Source organism: Neopelma chrysocephalum, unplaced genomic scaffold, assembly GCF_003984885.1.
Source record: "Neopelma chrysocephalum unplaced genomic scaffold, ASM398488v2 Primary Assembly neopelma1_23b, whole genome shotgun sequence".
NCBI classification, from domain to species: Eukaryota; Metazoa; Chordata; class Aves; order Passeriformes; family Pipridae; genus Neopelma; species Neopelma chrysocephalum.
The window spans coordinates 2,889,960-2,913,427 of NW_020897692.1; the positions used below are offsets into that span (position 1 = coordinate 2,889,960).

The 23,468-nt window shown below is 36.7% G+C and overlaps 1 protein-coding gene across 3 annotated transcripts in view; it reads right to left on the minus strand.

Moving 5' to 3' along the window:
• Nucleotides 1-23,468, minus strand: part of FUT9 (fucosyltransferase 9) — a 102,776-nt gene that overhangs the window by 21,637 nt on the left and 57,671 nt on the right. The window contains exon 1 of one of the 3 annotated variants that reach the window (XM_027694935.1): nt 3,345-3,418. The exons of the other annotated variants lie outside the window; for them this stretch is intronic. The gene's annotated coding sequence lies outside the window, so the exon portion shown is untranslated. Of the gene's footprint in view, nt 1-3,344; nt 3,419-23,468 lie in introns of those variants that run through there. 3 annotated transcript variants of the gene reach the window in all.

Genomic DNA, 23,468 nt, shown 5'->3' on the forward strand with positions numbered 1-23,468 from the left:
TCTAAAATCACTGTTCTCTCTCCTAAAATGTAAGAAATAAAAAGAATGGGTTTATTTTGTGAATAATTTTGTGAATTATTTTGCAAAAATACATGGAATACTTCTATTCTGCTGGCGAAAGATATACTGAAACATAAAAAAAAATAAATTTAAAGTGTCTCTTTTTCTATTCTATTAAAAAAAAATTGGCATGCTTACAGAGTTCTCAGATCTAGGATCTGGTTTTGGGCAAAAACCTCATCCTCAGCCATCAGAACTGTCTACGCTGAATAGGACATTGATCTGCAGCAAGTCATCCCAAATGCACATGTACTCTACATTCACATTCTAGTCCCTTCCACAGATTTTTCCTCAGACTGCCAATCTTACTACTTAATCAATGTACCAGTTTTTAACATTGCTCCCAAGGGATTGTTGACTGTCACACCATGGCAATGCTGGTATAATCAGACAGAGATGCTACCTATAAAGAAGCCTTTTATTTTTTTGGTTTTTTTTTTCAGAAACTATGGAAAGCATAGTGACTGAACTGGTGTTAAATTTTACCATGAAGGACAGATTTATCTTGTATAAATAAAAACTCCCTCTATATCAAAAGGGAGAAGTTTATTTCAGTGTAAACTCATTTACACTTTCAAAATATCATTAAATTTCTTTACATATGCACCATACTTTAGACCACCATAAAAGAGAAGCTATGATGACACTTTGACAGAGATTAGAAATGGGCAACCTATTAGCAGTTGGAGAGCTGATGACATTGTATATGGCTTGCTTGAATGGTGGGACAGGTGATGGGGACATTGACAAGTCAGATTTATGCCGATTTATTTTCCTCAAACATAAAATGAAGTTAAAGAGATTTGCCTTCTTTGTAAAGCCTTCTGAAGGTACATACAGAAATTATCATGTAACTAAGACTGTTTCTCTTGTACTGACTGAATCCTCTGTTAAGCGAGTAATTGAGATCTGTGACAGCTTTGGGCTTGCAAGTCAGTGCAGATGAAATTCAGCAGACTGGAAAACTAAAAATCAAAAAGGTATCTATCAAATTTCTTCCTAATCTCAGTGTCACGTCAAGTGTATAAAGTAGGTTGTACTGATTGCAGAAGAAACTCTGATTTGCATCTCTGGTAGGCCCATATAGCTGGATTATAACCTGAACATGTTTGCCTTCCAAATAAGACCAAAGTACACCAGTTTAGTTCAGTTATCATGTGAGCACAAGCTGTAATCTACCTGAGGTAATGCACCCAACCTTTCAGCACGGGAGCACTGACTGCACTGATGCAGAGCAGAGCTGGCTCACTTCTTGAGCATGGTCAGAGCCGTTATACAGCATAGATTTTATACAGCATAGACATTATGACAGTCCTTATGAATCACAGTTCCTTAGCTCTTCTATCACTTCACACAAAATGGCAATGAGGCCATCACTTTGCTCACAGAAGGTACATACAGGTGCATATACACTGCATAGCACTTGTGCGCAAAGACTTTGCTCACTTTCTTTTATTGACATCAAGTTTTCTAGATTGGCAAAACACAGTTTCTATTCTAGTATGACTTCAATGCCTGGAAAAAGCAGTTCTTAGTTTTAAGATGATATGAAGATATCATAGAATAGATATGATAGATGGAACTGATCGGTATAGAGGAAAATGTACCCTTGGCTGATATGCAGTACAGGTACTACTTTTATATTTTCTCTCCCTTTGTATATTGTATGTTTAGACCCTTGGCAAAAAATCAATCAATATACTATAAAACAGCAAATGTTAAGCTGAGATATATTCTTCAAAGGAAAACGGTCCAATCTTTCATTTCATTATCTGAAATATAGGAGTAGAAAGTATTAGCAGTCTCTGTTCATCTGTTCATTACTTCCAGAGATGCTTCAAATGTTTTTTTAGCTGGCATTGATCTAAATCCAAACAAACCAATAAGACTGCAGCAGCTAATCATAAGGAAAAAAAAAAGTGTTTATGGAGATCTGTCCCATGTTAATTTCTTAGTGCATGTTATTGGTGTATTTACGCTATTGTGGCACATTGTTATTAAAATACATTAACAAAGAAATATTTTGAGAAGTTTTATAAAGTTTTTGGTTGTGATGGACTTCACTGTCTCTAAGACAAAAGTTACTCCAACTTCCTTCTTTAGTTTTCTTCTCTCAGCTACTTCAGATTATGTCCCCAAAACACGATTTCCAATTCAGAGCTATCTTTTTAATGACATATGAATTACAGCAATAATTGCAAGTAATTCTTTCTTCTGTATCTTAACTTTGAAGTTGTCCATTGAAAATCTGTAAGAATATGCTCTTAGTAAAGTCACAATATTGTTTTATAAATGTAGTGATAATGATAATAAGGATGAATGAAGACCCTTATTTCTATTTCCTTTTAGAATTCTTTCTCTGTGGGAGCTAAAAAATAAGAGCTAAGAAAAAGAGAAGTTGTGACAATGAGAAGATTAAATATTAAGGGTCAGCGAGGGTTTCCATTTCTCTCTGCAAAGAATTATACATAAAAGTATGTTTTGAAAGCTTCTTACATAGTATTTTATAACTGTTTTACATGAATTATAAACAAATCACTTAACTTTAGACTAAAAATTAAACAAATATAATGAATCTTAATGAAACTCCTTTATACAGAAAAAAACTATTAACTCTTACAAATTGAGTCTCATAGTGATGGCCACATTAGTTTAATACATTCTAATGGTTTTGAAAACAGGTATAGTTTAGGCTATTTCTATATGTTGCAGAATTCTGCAAGTTAAAACAATAAGCTCAGTGAAATTCATTAGTGTACTATTTGTGGAAGGACTAAAGTCACACTTTGTAAAAACACTTGCCATTTGTATGCATTGGAAATCCATCGCTATTTTCAAAACTAACCTAAGTATTTTAATACAGACTTCAATATTCTAAAAGTTAGGTGTCTTTTCTAAGCTGGTTGTATAATCTACTTTCACATTAAAGGAGTGAGACACCTCTCAGTAAGTAATTGATAAAATAACTGTTTGGGAGGGAGAGTAGATGCTTATTTCTTATTTTTGGGGGGATGTAGAGTTATTAATTCTCTTTTGGAGTCAAGTGGATGAAGCAAGGTCAATCCTTTTTGGTTTGGCAGGGACATAAGAAGCAGTTGTCTGTAATGCTGTTCTGAAGAATAAGATAATCAAATCCAAATAACATCTGTGTTTGATTTGGTTTCCTATCTTCTAGGAAAGAAATCTAACAACTAAGCTGTAAGGAGGAATGCAGAAATTAAGGTCTTTGTGCATCACAGGTGAAACTTAAATACTTGACTACTGTGGCAGAAAGTGAACCTCACCTCAACACTGTGGTTGTGGAAAGTCTTCCATCTGTGGTGCATCCTAGAATACAGCAGCTTCATGTGACAGACTGCAGAAGGGTTAAATATATTTTTTAAAACTTGAAACAAAACACATTTTAACCACATCTTGTGACATCATATGTTAACATTTTCAGTTACATGTCAAACAGATATCTTTCCTCTCTCTCCACGCTGTGTTTAGTGAAGCTCAGTCACATCCCAGAAATGGTGAGGGGGTGTGAGGTAGTACAGGGAGAACACATTTTGATTTGAGAATCCCAGCAGGGTGATGGGATGTCCCTGGGCTTTTGAAAGCTCAGTCACAGTAGAAAGGTGTGTGGTTTCCTTAGATCTCAGGAACCAATATGTAGACTTTTATGCTGAAGACTTCACTGACAGCTTGGGTGCAGGGGTCTCCAGAAATGGGAATGCTGCATAGCAGCTGAGGGTATAATGACCCACAGGTTTGAACTTAAGAACATGAAGTAGTTGGCTAAGTCATCCCCAACGAGACTTTGACTCTTTAGGCTCTATATGAAATATTTCCAGAAGTGCCCATAGGTCAAATGTTTTCCTTTTATGCCAGAACCTAAAAATTCAAAAATTATGCCAGCGGTAATTTTCTAAAGTTTCTGGGTATTATATTAAGCGATTACACTCCTACGTTCAAACTCTGTCCTCTCCATCCCTTCTACATGCAAATTCTGTCCTCTCCATGCTTTCTACATGCTTCATATCACATTTGAAAGTGAGATTTTAGAAATTGTTGTATATCATGCTATTAAAAACTTCCCTCTCATTTCACTAGAAAAATGTAGAGGTTTTGTTGGTTCAAACAGTGTCTTCATTTTCATCACAAAAAGTTTGTTTAAAATGTCTTGGAAAAAAAAGCAAAAAAGGAGAATGTAAATGCTAGTCTTTTAGGGCTTTGATATGTTTGAAAACAGAATACAATTTAGCCCTTGTATTTGCTAATCTTTGTCTTAATAAGGTTGCGGTGGGTGTTATTGTCTGCTTATAGCATGAAAACATGGAGAAGCAGCGTGATTATTTTCAGATTTGTGTTTAGATTTTTTGCCATCATAATCGTATGAGAAAACTGCTCGAATCTATTCAATATAAAATAGCAAATAGTTTTAAAAAGGAGGGAAGGTGATTATCTTGACTTCTTAATGATGCTCCTAATTTAGACTATGCAAGATATGTATAATGAGTGAGAGAGGTGTTGCCGAAAAAATCTGTTCTTCAGCTAAAGAGCCAAAATGGGAATCAGCAGTTTGATTATATTTGCACATCTTCAGCAGACCTACTCTTTGACATTAACCGAAATATTTAATTATTCTGCTCTGCAGTTTTTCTATAAAATGGAAATAATGATAGTCATCTTGCTGAGACATTGTGGGCATTGATTGTTTAATATTTATATCTTCTGAAAGAATACAGATAGAATTGCAGAGTATGAGAACCGATTAACATTCTTTTGCTATTACCAAGCTTTGATATTTGACTCTGGGTATTTTGTTGTACAAAAATCTTTACTTTTTATAGTCCTGCATCCAAGAACTACCTTGCCTGAAATGTATTGAGCAACAAATGTAAAATCCTTTTCTTGTCTCTTAAATCTAATTCATTCCCAAATTAGTCTCAGAAGTAGTGGAGAACAATATTGTTCAAGTCTACCTTCATTGCTTGTACTTGCCAGTTCCACAGAAGGATGAGTAAACAGTGTCTTCCCGATGTTTACCACAATCTTACAGTACAAAAACCCCTCAACACAGCATAGAGCACATTGTCTGCAGGTCTTGGAGACTGAAAAAACCCCACAATTTTCTGCTTCTGGTCGAGCTGGTGAATATACTCATGGGCAACAGACAAGATTTGTTTTGAAGGTGATGAGGTCCTGAAGCACAAGTCTGGCCTACACAGCTGCGGAATCTGGCTGCCTCAGACAGCACATTAAGCAAACCTCGCAAGCAGTAGTTAAAAGTCTACATATGTGCTCCAAAGGTGTGCCAAATGCACTCTAATTGATGCTGATTAATTGCTCAGAGAAATTACAGAATAATATTCGTGATGAACCAGTCCTGCCATTTTGAATCAAGAAGTAATTGACAACAAATATCTTTAAAAATTTCCTACATAGTTCAGTATACAGGGGTGAATGGTGTTTTTAATTCTAATATTTTCCTGACATTATTGGCTATACTTCATGAATTATTACTTTGAATTTAGGGGTGGTAAAAAAGGTCTTCAACTTTAAATATCTGATGCAGCTGAGCAAGTGGAACTTCCCACCTGATTTACTTGTCAACACAACCTAGAAGAAGGTGCATATATCCTTTCTGGTTATAAAAGGAATGAGGCATTGAGTAGATGATTGCTATCTCTGTGACCATGTCTTATCTGATGAGTCCTTTCTACCAGCATCTGCTTCTGATCATGGGCAGGGCACACAGCAAAGCCTGGGTTAGCTCACAGCTCAGCTGTGGTCTCTCCCTACATATATGCAAGGAAAAGTGATTTTAACTGTAGACCTGAGGTAAAATTTGGAGAACAATGAGCTCATGGAACTACTTTGGAGAAAAAAAAGAGAAAGCAAGATTCCATTATATCCTAGCAAGGCACCCAGCAGATTTGGAACAGAAGAGTGAGAAATACAATGATTTTAGTTATGCTACTCCAGTGTCTGAGGATGATGCTAGTAAAAGGGGAGTATATCAACCTCAAAGCTTAATAGCAAATTTTCACAAATGCATTTGATTCATGTCTTCATGAACAAAGATGTGCCCTGTAAAAGGAAGATTAATTGGATGAGCCTTGGGACACCATCCATTATGGTGTTTAACACAGGGGTAACAAACAGGAATTAGCTTACGATTTTGCAATGACACTACAAGCAGATTACGCTATGTGCAAGAAGCTGTCTGGGTTTTTGAAGCTTGAATAAACTGTCTAAATGACCTCTCTTATTTCCTCCCTGTGAACTCTGTTTCTGAGTGTGGCAGTATAAAAATAGATAGTTTTAAATACCCTAACCTATATAAATGCCATGTAGGAAAGATCTTCCACTGGTGGCTTGAATCTCTCATATTTGTATCACCTTTGGAGTTGGAAACCTTGTTTGTGAGTAACCCTAGATCCTGCCCAATTGTAAACAAGCATCATCACGCCTGGCTGCCTGGGGAAGCTTGTATTTATTTGCCTTGATGAGCAAATAAAGTCCCGCTAATTCTGTAACATGAAAAAGAGTCAAACAAAGAACAGTTCTGAAGCTACTCCATTCTTGTGCCTTTCATGTGCCCTTGCAGCTCAGAAAGCCAACTGCATCCTGGGCTGCATCAAAAGGAGCCTGGCCAGCAGGTTGAGAGAGGAAGTTCTGTCCCTGTACTCTGCTCTTGTGAGACCCTACCTGGAGTACTGTGTCCAGGTCTGGGGTCCTCAGAACAGGAAGGACATAGCTGGAGTGAGTCCAGAGCAGGACCACGAAGATGATTGGGACAGAGCACCTCTCCTACAAGGAAAGGCTGAGAGCATTTGGATTATTCAGCCTGGAGAAGAGCAGACTTCCAGTGCCTAGGGAGTAGAGGCCTAAAAGAAAGTTGGAGAGAGACTTTCTACAAGCACATGTAGTGATAGGACAAAGAGTAATGGCTTTAAACTGAAAGAGAGTAGGTTTAGACTGGATGTTGGGCAGATATTCTTCACTATCACAGTGGCAAGACTCTGGAACAAGTTGCCCAGAGAAGCTGTGGATGCCCCATCCCTTCAAGTGTTCAAGGCCAGATTGGATGGGGCTTTGAGCAAAACTATGAATAAGTTTTACTGTGACAAACAGTCTTTTCAGGACAGAATCATAGTCTGTCTGGCTCAAAAAGAATAAAATAATTGTCAGTGTGACCAGTCTTAAATTCACAGAAAATAATGCACGTAGGAAAAAAGTACAATTTCTTATTATTGAATGACAGCTATGGACATCACAGCCACTGGCCATGACAAGTGAAAATGACAGATCCGAACCATAATAATGTTGAATAATGTGTTGAGCAAAGTAAGAATGCAAAGTAAAAAAACCCCACTATTTATGACTTACAGGTTAAAAAATTTGGAATGCCCTTATGAGGGCAGGATGCAGAAACTTCAGACCAATATGATTATATTTTTAACACATCAATTACATTTACAGCCCTGGATACATATTTGCAATCTATCAGATTAATATAACTAAGTAAGTATCAAATGTGATTTGAAGCAACAGAAGGAAGAAATGCAAATAGAGTACCAAAAAGGCACAACATGTTTAGCCCTTTTTTGCATTCCTTTCTGTCTAACTTTCCCCTGTGTTTGTCACACCTCTCCAGTCTGACCTCCAGGAAAAATAACCAAACATGCAAAACTTGAGGTCTCTTGTTTTGTTAACTCATAGCCTTTTTGCCCTTTCCTAGTAATTTTGAACCCATTAAATATTTCAGTTGTAGTTTAGGTATTTTCAAACTTAAATATAGGGGTTTCTTGTGTTTTAAGGATAACAAATGTGCAAAAATTGATTTTTATCTGGTTCATGTACACTAAAAGATTTTCTCTTAGTTCACTATCATTGACTATCTCAGTAAAATGCCTCTTAATTAGCCTCTGATTTTGTCTGGAGTATGCCAGTATGCTTCAAAACTGAGGTCAAAGCCTTTTGAATATTCCCAGCTTGCCAGTGTGTAGGGCAAGGATATAAACTAAGTACTGTAGCTTGCATGAAAACTGTCTGGTCTGCTAAGGATATAGCCAGGCCTGTGCCAAATACACAGCAGGCTTTTGAGTGCAGCTCCAGAGGATAACTACTGTGCTGCACACCTCTGCCTTCAAGCAGCTGAAGAACATTTGGCTTACAGCATTCATTAGATACGTGCTTATAAGGCCAAAACTGTACTGCAGGAATACATAAAAACTTAAAATGGAATTAGCCGCTACTTACTACAATGAGACACTCTTCTGGATACTCTGAGCAGTTTCTTACAGAAAATATTGAAAATGCATAGCAGCACAAACACTCTTAACTCTCTATACTTACCAACAGCTTTTTTTTCCCCCTCCCTCTCTTCCAAGAGACTTTTGTCGCAGTGTTTCAGTTTACCCCCTCAGGGAAATCAAAAGTGAGTGCATGTCTTTGGGTTTTTTTTGCTCCATCTGATATCCCATTAGCTCTGAGTCACCTGCATTCTCCTGAGCTCTCAGTCTGATCTTGTCTAGGACTTGTACTCATTAGCCCAGCTGAAACAACAGTTTACAAAGACATCACTAGCATAATGTATGGAGTACAGAGTCAAGGTCAGGTTGCTTAACGTATGCTTTTTTTCAGGTGTTTTTGAATTTCCTCCTGCAAACGTGAGCTTGGGGACTAATTAGCAAGCTCGATTCTCTTACAGATCATAAATGGAATAATTAAAGGTAAGGTTCTTGTATCTGCAAAACTGGGATTTCAGATTGGGCTCTTAAAATGCTTTTTTGCTGTTGTTTTAAAGACTTTTTTTAAAATGTTAGCTAAGACATATAGAAAGGCAACGTTAGAGTGCATTACATTATATGACAAATACTTAAATACATGTGAATGGTGGCTGTACTATAGAACACACATGAAAAATAGTAAGGTTGACTGCAAATGGAAGTTGTTATTTCCTGATGGTTCTAATCTAGACTATATATCACCAGAAAAATTCTCACTTTTGCTCAGACTGGAAATCGGAAATACTTTTTTTTAATACAATATATTTTATTATTATTTATGTTTATTTATTATTCAGTGGAAGTTGCCCTGCACTTTTGTGTTAGGAGTGATGTCTTGCTTATGTAATAGATGATGGACAGAACCTGCTACATAACTGAGTTGATTTGGGTCATCAGGTAGCTCAAACTTCTTTAATATAGTTCAAAACTATATCTCCACAGAACCCACTCCATTATAAAGATATACTTTAACTGGATCATGTACCATTTAGTTATAGTTTCTAAAATATCATAGTAACAACATATCTTTTCTCAAGTTCCTGGAATACTCCATCAGAACAAAAATTACATTATGAACATTCCCTTGCAGGGGGAAAATTTGCCACAAGAAGTATTTTTCCTGAGCCAAAATACAATAAACGATGGAAGACAAAATAAGAATGATAAGACAAAAATAATGGAAGTAAGATCATGCATTTAAGTACACGTCTCAATTGCTTTAGAAAGCTTAAAATAGATCTGTATCAGCCATCCTATTTGCTGGTGAATTCATATCAGAGTACTCTCTTTTGGTAACTTTCCCTTTTTGGTCTTTTTTTAGTTTTCTTTCCTTAGCTGTTATTGGGAAGATCAATTTGAGGAACCTGTTGTAGCACAAAGGGTTTACCTAGAGGGAACCTGAAGGTGTTTGCGACCACAGCAGCTAAGTGAATAAAAATGGACATGTTCCAAGGTGAATGCAATGGCAAAAACATAAAGGCTGGCTCTGATGTACCAGGAAACAGGACAAGAAAATAGAGCTTCAGAGCAAAGGCAAGCCTGTCATAACAACTGACGTGGCTATTTTGGCAGCTGTATTTTATATGAGCAGAGGAGTGCAGTGAGAAACCTGGTTAAAAAGCCAAGAGAGCAGATGAGGGCTTTAGCAGCAATAGCAAGAAAACACAATTTAAACTGCTTTGGAGAACAACATGGTCTAACATGGCAACAAGGGCAACGGAAAGGGAGGAGCTTAAAATTTTCCCTTGCAAAGCTAAGGAGTCACCGGTTTTCATGCCTGAACAATCTGCAAGTACTGCCTCATGGCAATCCAGTCTGATGGTGAAAAGGGGTGGATCATCTCGGTAAGAAAAACACAGAGTATTCCTGTGTTCACACACTAGGTCAATGTTCTTACTGCTGCTCCTCAATTTATTCCCTTTCTTTCCGGTGTACTTTACGATTTTTCTATAGGGCAAATATTTCTCAGCATGGTCTTCAGTCTCTCCAGACTGATTTCTATTTGCCCTGTGCTTAATGAACACCCTGAACAATTTGAAGTCTTTAAGTAAATTGCATTATTTATTGTCTTTCTGAGTAGACAACTAACTTTGTACATAACCTCTGAGGTGTTAGAACTTGAGCGGATACTGTCTGGGCTGCCATGGAGGCCAGCGTCGTCTTCTCTTTCCCCGTTTGTAGTGTGGCCACCACAATGAAGCTGCTGTCTCCTTGACCCTTTTAATGAAGAGACCTTTTCTACAGGATATATACCCTTAAAGCACGGATGAGGAGTGAGCTTTATAAAATGCATTTATACTCTACAAGTAGAAGCCAACAGGCACATATAGCCAATTACAGGTTGCTGCTTCTATGAACTATGTCTCAATAATTGCATCGTTCCTGAGTTAAATAATTTCCTTACCGATTTTCCCATCATTTTTCTCCATCAAATCACAAATATATTACCTAAATGCAAAATAGACCTAACATCACTCTAGCATACTCTTACCTAAACTAAAAGTTTCATTCCAGATTACATTTCACAAATCAGCTTTCCGTCCTGCAACTACTCACTTCACCTTTAACATTAATCTCTGAGGTGAAATCATCTTAAACACTTTCTGAAATAAATCCTGCATAGGAGTTAAGAGTAATTTCTTCTGCTCTCAAGTCATATACATCTTTCATGCATTTTTGCAGGCAGCAGAGTGGCTGGTTCTTTCTGGCTTTTCTCAGTAGAATTTTGCTTTTTCTTTCTGTAGAAGGTCAATTATAATCCAACTCTAAGTGGCAATTTTTGTACTTTTTTTTTTTCTAATGAAAGGAAACTGGAGAATGAGAGAATACAGTGCTCAATGTCACTTGTCTTAAGAACTAGAAAAGGGTTCAGGTAACTACAGTTTAATGCTGCAATGCCTAAAACTCATACACACTTGGAGCCAAGTGTAATGTTTACAGTGAGGAATGCACTGTGCTACTGTGGAGTACCTGGAGTGGGGTTTGCAATATAAAGTCAGGTGTCCCTGTTTCCTTGAATGAATGGGACATCTAGATATGCACAAGAGGGATTTGCACCTGTCAGCAGGTGAAACACTTTCATGCTTAAACCAGTCCAGAGGAGGGTGAATCTACAACTCCATTTCTCTTATGATTAGGCATCTTCAGGTGGTAGGTAGTCATGTCTCTGAAACTAGAATAAAGGCCCTGAAGCCCAACTCCTGAACTTGGCTACCAAATAAGGTGTTAACTGACATTTTCTTCCTATAATGCAAAGGATTCATGACTGTAGAGTACAGCACTCAGTTAGAGTTGTTAAGGTTGGAAAAGACCTTTAAGATCATCAAGTTCAAGTAGGAGCAAGTAGTCTCAGTGAAGAGCGACCAAGCCAACAAGCAGTAACTCATTGTAGAAAGACATTGATGGGATAACTTCTATTGTTTCCCCTGTTGCAACTTGTCAGGGAAAAGTATGAAAGATATGGAGGCAGTTTGAAACCAAAGTCATACGTATCTTGGGAGCACAGAGCTTTGTTTTTACAACATTCACCTAAGAAAGAGTGTTCTAGAGGTCTCCAGCCAATATGCTCAATTGTAGGTACTCAGTTTGACCTGGAGATAATTGAAAACATAAGAAGTAAATTCTCCCTGTGTTGCGGAGGCATAAAGCCAGAATAGTTATGTTGCTCTAAAACACTCATCTTCAAAACAGAAGCAGCCACATGGGAAGCTTGGATTCTACCTTGAACTTAGACTCAGAAATTATTATATTTTCTATTTGAACCTTCTGAATGTTCACACTGAAACTAAGCAGAACTACTCATGACCTTAACACTGAGAACAGACAGAGTATTTGGATGGCGAGGGACAAAAAGTACCACATATGATGCTCAGTAACAGAACTGGGATTTTCAGTAGCACTTATCTGGGTTAGTATAGACTTTTCTCCCTTACCTGCTAACTCAAGCATACAACTGGCATGGCAACTTTGGCTCCAAATGACAAGGTCCCTAACTGCTTCTGATCTGCTGGGAGAGCCCTCTTTTCTTCAGGAAAGAACTCTGCAAGTCTTGTAAGCCTTTTTAAACTTTCTCCAGTTTCATCCAAGAAAGCCAGTTTGTTATTGACCTTGACACTATGTAAATCCTCTTGATGGGAATCAGGCTGTGTAATACTCTCTAGAATGGGACTAGTCTCTTGCGACATGAAAGCCCTCCTACATTAAAGTGCCGGTTGTTAATAATTTCTTTCATGGTTCATATATGCACAAAAATAGCAATAAGCACCTCTGTAAATCCCAGTAAGCATCTAAATATAATTGAAATACAGATTAAAATTTACTTGTGCTCTATTAAAAAAAGGTATAATATACTACATAATTGTCTTTATTAAGAACTAGAATGTTTCTCAACTATGTACCATTTTATCTTCTTTTGCTGACTATAATTTCAGCTCATATATAAAGTTAAATAATTTAAAAAATTATCAAAGAGAATCTCTAGTCCTTTTATAAAACAAATATGCTGCTTCAACCTCATGTAGTTTCTCTTCCTGCGTTGTTAAGCTGATTGACAGTCAATCCACTTTGCCCACTGAAAGAGCTGAGAAAGCCATTTCCATCACGTGTACTTCTCTGTTACTTTTAAAAGATCAGATAATTTCCTTTATCTTTCTAGATGAAATGGCATTCCCCATATATATTTTTTTTTGCAGTTGTTATCCATGGGTAATCTTAACTTGACTTTGTATTTTTGTCAGTTTTCTGCCTCTTTTTCATTGTCCCAATTTATTCTGATCCCAGTGGTGTTGGTTTTTTTTTCCTAGAAGTGATCTTTTTGCTATTTCTCTTAACTGATAATATAATTTTTCTTATGCTCTTTCATATGCCTTTATCTAATTAGTTATGATATAAATCTATTCAGCTCACAAAAAAGACAGTTTATCTATACTTTCTTAATTAAACTACTTAAAGACACAAAATAGATTTTAATATTGTTTGCAATATAAGCCAGACATTTGGTATAATTTAGTAACTAGAATCACTCAGTGTTTCTCCACAATTTAAAACACTGTAAAGATGTCAGTATTCCTTATTGTACTAACTTTCTAAAGGAACTATAAAAATCATTTACATGAATCTATGTTGGTAATTCTAGCAACTGTTACTCACATGTGAAGGTTAAGCACATGAAAAAACATTTCACAGGAGTAATTATAAGTCAATAATCATCTTTGTGTAGTTATTTAGAGAATATTGTTCTGAAACAATTTGGATTCAAGTGCCCCACTTTTGGTTTGCAAAAGGCAAAACCCAGACACATGCACATCATTCTTCACACCCACATATGAGTACTAAAATTTTGGTGCCTCAATCTAAAACAAAAGAAGTGAACGTTAGCTTAGGTAGCTGTAATGTAGGACAAGATCACAGTAGCTTGGCTATATAATATATTAAAAAAATGTGATTTTCTTCTGGAAGTTCTGTTTGATTGAAAAGTTAATGATCAATTCCCAAATTGAGACTTATAAGAATTTTGTCCCCAGCATATATGTCTGCATCCTGTGTCCTTTGAAGACACTGTAGCTACATGTAGGTAAATATGATAGATAACAGAACAGGCTTAACAAAAATCAACAACAGATTTGTTTGGATAAGGATTGCATGATCAGATTATTTACTAGCAGGCTGGCAACTATCCAAGGCTACAGGAGCTCAGAGGGAAAGAATACTCTACACAAACAGTGAAGACAGATTTATGGAAAATATTAATTTAGAATTTGAGAACTGTTGTCTCGGGAATATATAGCAACTTTATATTTCTGCTATATTTCTACAGTGCTACACAGTACAAGCCTGACCTGTGGTGGCCCCAGAATTTTCATCTGTATGTATTAGGGCAAACTATATTCCTCACAGCTATTCCCTGCTCACTCTTTCCAGTTATTATTCCTTAAAACTGACACACATGAGTTGGCAGTATTAGAACTAGCACAAGATAAGTGACTTTTTGCTGCATTTCCCTCTCATCCACCTAAGAAGATTAAGTGATATAGCATAGATTTTATATGCAGAAGACTTCTCTTCCAGAGAATTATAAAATGCTTAAATCCAATTGTATAGAATTTTTCTTTGAAGTGAAATGCTCTTAATGTTGCAAATGGGCAGTTGTTACCAGCTTATGTTTGTTCTTTTGTTAGTGTGTCCTTCACATAGGAGCAATATGAATGATACAGCCAGTGGAGACTCGAACACTTATCCAATCAAAATAGTTGCATTGCAAAAATGGTAGTTTTTTTCTGCACCTATGCACAGGAATTAGAATATTCAAATAATATGTAAACTGAAAAAGAATCTGTGCAACTGTCCTACTTGACACTTTTGTGCTACCAAAGAAGGCATGATTGCCTTTCAGAGGAGTCCAACTACAAATACAGGAATGGAATAGGTAAGGGACTTTTTCCATAATTAAAAAAAGCAAAGCACTAAAGTGTTCCTTAATTTTTGGGGAAAGAACTACACTGGTATTTCATTATAATCTGGCAGCAGATGGTGGGAAAAGGAGTATCGAGGGAAATAAATACATAAACCTCTTAACATTTAAGTTAAAATATTGTTTTAGAGATCTTCAATTTTAAAGTTGTAAAATGATGAAGACACCATTTACAAGAACTAACAGTAAAGGTCTCTGTGATTCAGGTTTGTAATTTTATTTATAAACAGCACTTCTCTGTCTCTGTCAACTCTTTCAGAGGTGGAATGCTTAGTTTTAAATAAAAGCATGAAATACATTTTAAAAAAATCCTGTTAGTTCATAGGTAATCTCTTCATAGATTTAAACTCACCAGTGCTCATGATACACTGTTAAGCCACAAGTTAATCATCTAAAGTGTTCGGCAGATGCATGAAATTCTGGTTTGGACCTTTTTGTAGTCACACCACTCGAGTCTCATTATCTTCATAAACCAGGATTATCCCTTTATGCTTTGACCAGAAGTTAAGAGAAAGTTAAAAACCAAAACAAAACCCAAAGTCTAATTTCACTAGCACCAGTATGTATTTTCCCACAGACCTGAGTGAGAAAACCATTTGGCTTGTCTACCAAACCCTTCTTATCTGCTACCTTTAAGCTACTGAGAATTAATCAGATGGAAACAGATAACTACAGAGACTAAGCATGGTCAGAATCAACCCTGTGACAATCACTGCCTTACTTTCACCAAAGTTCTTTACATTGTATAAGGCTCCTTTTCTTGAAAGCAGAGCTGTTAATTTTTTCTCGGTGGTTCAAAGCCCACAGGAGTAAATGGTGTGGTGAGCGATTCTTGTATGGAAGCATAAAATGAAAGGCAATTGTCTCTTAAATACCATATTCCATTTTTTCCTTCAAACTTGGCCTTTTTTTTAATCTTTAGCAAACAAAATGAGTTGAGAAAAACTTGGAGTTCAGATTAATGTAATTTTCTTTGCTTTCTCTAGAAACTGTTAAACAGTGAGACTCTGGGCTTTCACCAGAACTTTAGATTCTAGGCACATTCAGGCTATAGCGCTAGAAAGGTGTATGCACCTACTTGCTCTTTTGCATTGCAAAGAACCCCATTGATTTTAGGGAGTTAAGCCAAGCCTCTGGGCATGCCTTTGCAGGATCAAAGCTTAGCTGCTTCAAACTTCAAACAATAAAAACCTAAGGTGCCTAGGTCAAACTTGTTTTCTGTTTCAACAATCTGTTTCTGTAGTTGTTTTTGTTAAGTACTTTATTTGTCCTACCTTGCATAATTAAAGTTGTAGTTCAAACCCACACTTATTTAGCAATTTATCAAGATAAAACTAAAGCCAACTATGCCTCTTTTGACACAAAACCACCGAATAAGTAAAGCAGGTAAAAATTTTTATAGGCAAAATAAAGCCAAATGAACAGGTCAGGTAGCGATACATAAAACTTGAAACTTATTTAAACACACACACATAAAAAATCTTAGAATGAGACTGGAAAGACAGAAATAAAACTGCTTTCTTGCAGATTAAGCCTATGAATTGCATAAAGCAAAGATTGCCCAGCTATTTCGACTTAGAGCATAACAGTTATTTCTCAAAGCCTGAAATAGCTCCATCACTGGACATAAAATAAGTAATGGAGTAACATACAGTGAAAAAGTTTCCATGTTTCCCTTTGATAGAGACTGAAAATGCAGGCCACCCAATGAGATTTGTGTGGTTTATATTTTAAATTACTTGCATGGATCTTACCGCATGACTATCTTGCCTCTGAAGATTTTTTCTTCCTTTCATTTAGATCTACTTCATGCATTCATACCATACTGGTTTTCTATGTAGAAAAGTCAGTGCCTTTAAAATTGACCTTCTGATTAGGGAGCTTTGCTTTGTAGACAGCAGGCAAAGTAGTCAGACTTCAGGTCCAGCACTCATGAATCAATTTTACCAGGTCTGTCTCTGGGGAATGCCATTTCATCTAGAAAGATAAAGGAAATTATCTGATCTATTCTCCAGATAGAAGTGAGGTTTATTGGACAATGTAGCATCTACTAGCTTAGAAATGGCCAAGAAAGTTCCATTTTATGGAATGACTATAATAATAGAAGGTGGATTAATCTTGGGTGTTTGTTTATTTTTCTAATTCTGATCAGCAATTTGATTATTTGCCTGGAGAAGATCACGCACAAGAGAGACAGTCTGTGCTCTTCGCCTCCAGTGTCAGAGTGACCTATAGAATCTGAGAGAAAAAACTTTGGGGAAAGTCCTTTTCAGTTTGCACAGGTCTGGCATGTCATATTTGTAGTTTAACTCAATTTTTTTCATAGAAATTGAGCATGTGTGAACTGAAACATCTGACACAGAAAAATCTAGTTTAAATGATAAAAAGTGGCAAGGAACTGAAAAAAACTTTTACCTGAATATATCAAGTATTAGCTCTGGCTGCCATAAATAACATGGCCTTGTGAGTTTGGAAGATGACTTTTAGGCTACTGCTTCCCTTTGTTTTTTGCATTCAGAACATTGTCAAAAATCCTGGGTGATGGGATGATTGCTTTTGATTTATCCAACTTCTGGAGTAAGTTAGCAAAGTACTTGAAATTATTCCTCAGGTGTGGCCTCCTGTCTCTTGGTTTTGGTCATCTATAGACTCTTCTAGATGGTGAATAATCTTCATAGGGGAAGACAATAAATCATAATCAGAGAAAAATATTGTGGATGGGGGCTGAATGGGAGCAGTGTGGTTTCCTGTCCCTAATAATCTTCCAGCTATGCTCCACATACTGAAACTACCTGATCATACACAATATTCTTATCCTACTGTTGCTATCTTCTTGGCACTGAAATTAGTATAACTTTTTTTGCTCCAGCTCCTCTACTGACTAGCAATTATATACAGCTAAAGTTATTTACTTACATCACAATTTGTCTGTGTAACTGGGTTCTTATAATTTGTTTCAAACTGTGCATTATAATCTCTATTATAAGATGCAATAAGGAGGTAAACTCGTGGTGTTGGAGAAGTTATTTGGGCACCTAATATTAACATTAATAGAAGTCAAACAGCTTGGTCTTTTTAAAGTTTGTTGAAATTTAAGTACTTACATATTCTAAAAATATTTTAGGAAAACTGAATACTTCCAATCAACTCCCATGTCAAATATTTACCGGTATTTAGACACTCTGATGCCACTCCTACATATTCACACACTTTATGTCTATAAAGGAAAAATAAATTTCTTTTGTATCAGTTTTATACTATTGGCTAAAAAGCCTTCAGGTTTCTTTTAGTACAACAGAGCCTTTTGAATAGCTGATCCTTTGTTTTCACCAGTCACTGAGAACTTTCAAACTGTTGTGATGAGTGAGTCAGAGATCCTTTGGGAAAAATAGTGTGTGATTATGTAATTAAAGACCTACTATGCACATTCAAATGAGGGTATACTGAGGCTGACAAACAGCCTTGATGCTGACACTTCCTAGATCTCAGTGTTTTGGTTTCACAATCCAAGTAATGTTCTTCAATCCATTTTTTGTGTGCAAAGAATTGGTTTATGTGAGTTAATATTTGTAGGAAATGTGATTCGAATAAAGAAAGGAGTAGTCTGAACTAAATTCAAATGTTGCACAGCTTTTCAAAGAATATTATTTCATTGTGCATCAAGTAGACTAAGCAACTTTTCCTGCTTTACTCTCAAAATGCATTGACTTGACCTCATCGTATTATTCTACATCCTTTTGTGCCTCTGAGGCACTGTGACTCTGTTCTTCATCATAGCATGTAACTGTTTATCTTCATCCCAGGTATGTTTATCTATAACTATTTATCTATAGTTTATCTGTATCTTCCATATGCAGGTTAAAGAAGTGACTTCCTTGAATTTCCAAGTTTGTCTGCAGTACATCAGTATTTGAACCTTGTAGTTTAAAGACAGAGAAATAGTAACTTTGAAGGGATGGTTATATGCTGTTACTCAGCTATGCTAGTTTTTGCAAGAAGAGAGACTGTTTGATGCAATTGTCTACGCTCTGAAGTAAAGAATATCTATCTCTTAAAAATATCTATGGGAGGTAGATCCTAGTAATTATGTAATCTTTCATTTCTTTTTCAGTTCCACCATTGGATCTATGCCGCCTTGAGGGAACTGAGACCTTTTCTGATAAGGAACTCTTGCTTAATTTTCATCACTTACCCCAGCAGCTTGATATTATTATTAATATTAGTTCATCAGCAGTGAGCAGAATGAATAGGATGGGTTATTTTGACTGCTACTATTCTGAGATTACATTTGAGCCTGCAATTGTCTTATTAAAATGAGTTAGGAAAATAAAGGCACACAGGCAATTGCACATATAAACCCAAGTTACAGGGTCATAAAAAGATGACATATTTACCATAATTTTAATACAGTGTGAAACAAGCAGGAGGTATTGGTCTCAGTGAACAAACCTTCATTCTTCTCTTAGCATCTGGACCTGTGGATTTCTAAAGCAACAATGCCATAATGAAGACAAAGGTGCCTGCCATCTGTTCTGTTTTATGAAGATTATTTGTTGCCCTTGTGATTTTGGAAAGTTTCCAGCAAATGTTCCAGCAAATCTGAGCATAGAAATAATCAGGTATAGGCATATGACCATTATTGTGTCTGATGTGTTATAAAACATGGAGCAATGAGGAAACACAAAGGAGAAGATAAAAATAGAGCACCAACATAATGAAGAAAAGGTTAATAGATAAAAAAGATATTTGATTTTTTCTTCCCCTGAAAATTAATAATTCTATGCATAGAAAATGCAAAATTAAGCCTGTGAATTCAAACCCTTAAAAGCTAGTAAATATGCTGTTGATGAACTCCTCATAAACTGCAGAGAGATCTCTGGTGACTTTTTGAGAATCTGTCCTGCCTGAGAGGAGCTCAGATGACTGACTCTGAGTTGTGGAGCTTGTGACAAAGATGAAAAGATACTGAACACATGAGTAAAATGGATGGCTGCAAACAGCTCTAAAAAAGGAATATAAGGATGACACTTCAGACTAGGAAGAAATTATTGTAAAATCATTAAGTTTGAAAGAAGAATTGACAACAGGTTAACACATAACATTTCTATCTCATTTCGTGAGTCACTGCATAAAATTTAGTTTTACTGTGTTAACCTGAGTGCCCGAGGTTGTCCAGTCCTCACTATGAGCTAATGGGATACACTTACTGTCATCTGTTCAAAGATGCAGTAGGAACAATTTCAGACTTTCCAAGACAGTGTCTTCTAGATATAAATAAAAAAGTGAACCAGTGCAAGTAGAATTTTTCACTTGGGCTTTTTTTTTTCAGTTTGATTTCATCAAAAAGTTAATTTGAAGTCTATGAAACAAACATAAAAAGTATGGAAACCCAAAAAAAGTTTCAAGTTTCTCTTTTAGTTTATTTGTGTTTTGTGAGCTGGCAATAGATGCTTGGCTAGGGCCTCTAGAATCTGGCACAGAGTTATTGCAATGTCCAGGTAAGAATGATCATGCAAAATCAGCACTGCTATCTCAGTTCTCTATCAGAATTACTATGCTTACTCTTGCAATGTTCTCCTCAATTGCTATTAATATGTTTGACCAGCCAAAAAACAAATGAAGTGTTTATTTTGAAAAGAAAAGAACAAGGCTGTGGTTCATGGTGAAGAGCATACAAGCTCCCAGAATTTTCTGGGTTACCAGAGAACTAAGGAAATATGCTCCACTTCAGGATTTCTTCAAGTGGTGGGGGTTTTTGTTTGTTTGTTTGGGTTTTTGTTTGTTTGTTTGTTTTCTCTGTGTTTTTTTTTGTTAAAGCCTCTTTTCATATTAAGATATTCATAAATAAACTAAAATAAAATAACATGGGTTGTTTTTGTAGATGCATCATCAGAAAGAAAAAAGAGACAATGCCCTCCTGAGGAGAGGACGCAGTCCTGAACAGGAAGGCTTCAAAAGATATGGATGAAAAGAGAGTGAGAACCAGGAAATGGAAGCAAAGTGATAGAGTCCTGAAGGCACTGGTTTATGAGAAAGATCAAAAAGGCAAAAAAAATCTATTGCTAATCAGTGACTGAGGATGAAACGCAGCAACAGATGTTGGCATGCTTTATAGTCACGCAGGTTCAAAGGTAGCCCTGTGAAATCACTCCAAGATGATCTGGTAGAAGAGCTCAGTAGGCTAACTAACATTAGAAAAAACATGGGAGAAAAACGTAGTGATTGGATACAGGTGACAGAGAGACCACAACTAGATTTTTAATTTCAAATTCAGTAGCATATTAATGTAAAACTGAAGGTGGGAAAAAAAATTGGTGCTGACTGCTATAGTGACTGTCCTCAGCCTACATCTCTTGCCTCTTTTTCCATGATCATCTCTATCATGCTGGGCAAGGAAAACGTAACGATCGTCTATACCTGAGGTGTTAAGTAGTTTGTGAAGTAGCAAATATATAAAACTTTAAGTTAGTCTAAATTCTGTGTGTGGAAAAAATTAAACCTTGTTCAGTCTTAGTAGTGTCTGACTCATCTGCCATTGTATGAGGACAGATGAATGACCTCTCCCTCTAGTGACCACAGACATACTACCATCCACTTGGAAGAAACCTTTGTGTTGACCTAAAATGAAATACAGAAGAATTTTTCTGATGGGTGAATTGATGGAAAGGTCTTAATACCAGCCTCTTAAAGGACACTCCTGAGTTTATCACAGGAATGGCAGAATTTGATGGGTATATCTAGAGGGGAAGAGATCCAGGAGGGAGGTGTTTACTTTTTCTCTCTTTTATGAGAAGAAAATACCTATATACTCTAGTGAGGAAAAAAAGCACAGCATGTATATGAATGGACCTGTCTACCAAAGATAACCCTAGCTCCAGGATTTCTGGCACTGAAAAACTAATGAGTGGGATTTAGTGTATCAGGAAAGAGAGAAAAAAGTATTATCCAAAGACTCAAACAAACTCGATACTGCTTTTAACAAAGGTGGTTTAGATCATTTGTTCTTCTGGAGTTACCCTACTCAGAAGCAAAACTAACCCAAAGTTGCATTAAATCAGCAGTGAAGGTCATGTGAGGGCACCAAAAATGACCATTTCAATAAAAGTTGATGTTAGTGTGGGCTAAGAATGGCCTAGCCTTCATGAGCTCTTAGGTTCTCACTGTTAGGCTGACTTGTAAATGGCCATCCTTCACAGACTTCTATTGTTAGATGACAAAGATGTTTCTTGGTGATGGGTGATTTTGGTAAGAAGTTTTTCTGCTTTGAGCACCAAGTAAGTAAGTAAGGGCTAATGACCAGGGGTATGGTTCAGAGGCACTTAAACAGGCTGGAGGAATGGGTCAGCAGGAAGGTTTTGAAATTCAGCAACTAATGTCGAGAGCCGCAGCTGGGAAGAAGACTCCTCGTAATGATGTAGACTGGAGACTGTGGTTGGGGAATAGGTCTGCTGAGAAGTAACTGAAGACCTTGCCAGACAGCAAGCTGAAAGTGAACCATCAGTGTGCCCTGGAAGGAAAGGCTAGCAGCATCTGGGGCTGCACGGGAGAACAACCAGTAGATAAAGGGAAATTATTATCCCCCACTATTCAGCACTCAGATGACACCTAGATCCTGTGGCTAGGTTTTGGGTCCCCGAGTACAAGACTGTGAAGGACCCCCAAGATGCTCTAGGGGCTGGAGAACTTGCCCTGTGAGGAGAAGCTAAAGTGACTGGTGCTTTTGAACCTGGAGGCGAGGTGGCTTTGGGGGCACTTATCAGCTCCTCAGTGATTGGAATCTACTGAAGGATTCAAATGAGACTGCTACGTCGACCTGAAATCAGAGAGGACTGTACAATTTTACTATAGCACTAGGCTTAATACTGAAATCTATTGAAATGTATCACAAACTTCTCAAATAGCTTCCACTGGGCTTCAGTACCAACTTAGCAAAAAAAACCCAAGAAAGAATAAACCAGTTTCTCCTCACAGTTACAGCGGTGACTTAAGGGACTTAAGTTCTTGCTTTTCCACACTTTTTAATATGCAAAGATGAGTACATTCACTGATATACCCTAACAGTAACAAATAAAATATAATGATTCAGTGTGCAACCACAGGAAAATGAGCTGCACATGGAACTGATATTGCTCTGTTCTAGTCTATGTGTATAATTTAGAAAATCTCTAAAAAAAACCAAACAAAAAGTCTTAGCAGAAAGGGGGGAAAAAAACCCAACAACCTGCAAAACCTTTTTAATGGATTGTACCCCAGAACAAGATTCATCCCATGAATTCAACTTATTATTTAATGAAGGAATACAGAACTCTTGACATGCTACCACAGTATTTTAGAAAGCAAGTTAAGAATGCTCAAGTGACAGATAATACAGCAGCACTTTCCTCAAGTTTCATTTTGAATCCAATTTATTTAATTCAAAAAGCATAGAAATACAGCAAGCAAGGTAGTCTTTTCCAGTTTAAGTAAAGGTGTGAAGGGAAAGAAACTACATACTACAGAAACTATAAAAGTTAACTTTTTTTTTGCTTGATTTGCCATTCAGCAATTTTGTACTGTAATTACCTTTGTCAAGGTTACCAGTTTTATAACTAGCCAACAAAAGCTGCTGAATTTTTTTCCTGGTTATCCCCTCTGCTGCCAAGTCAGTATATCTGAAATGA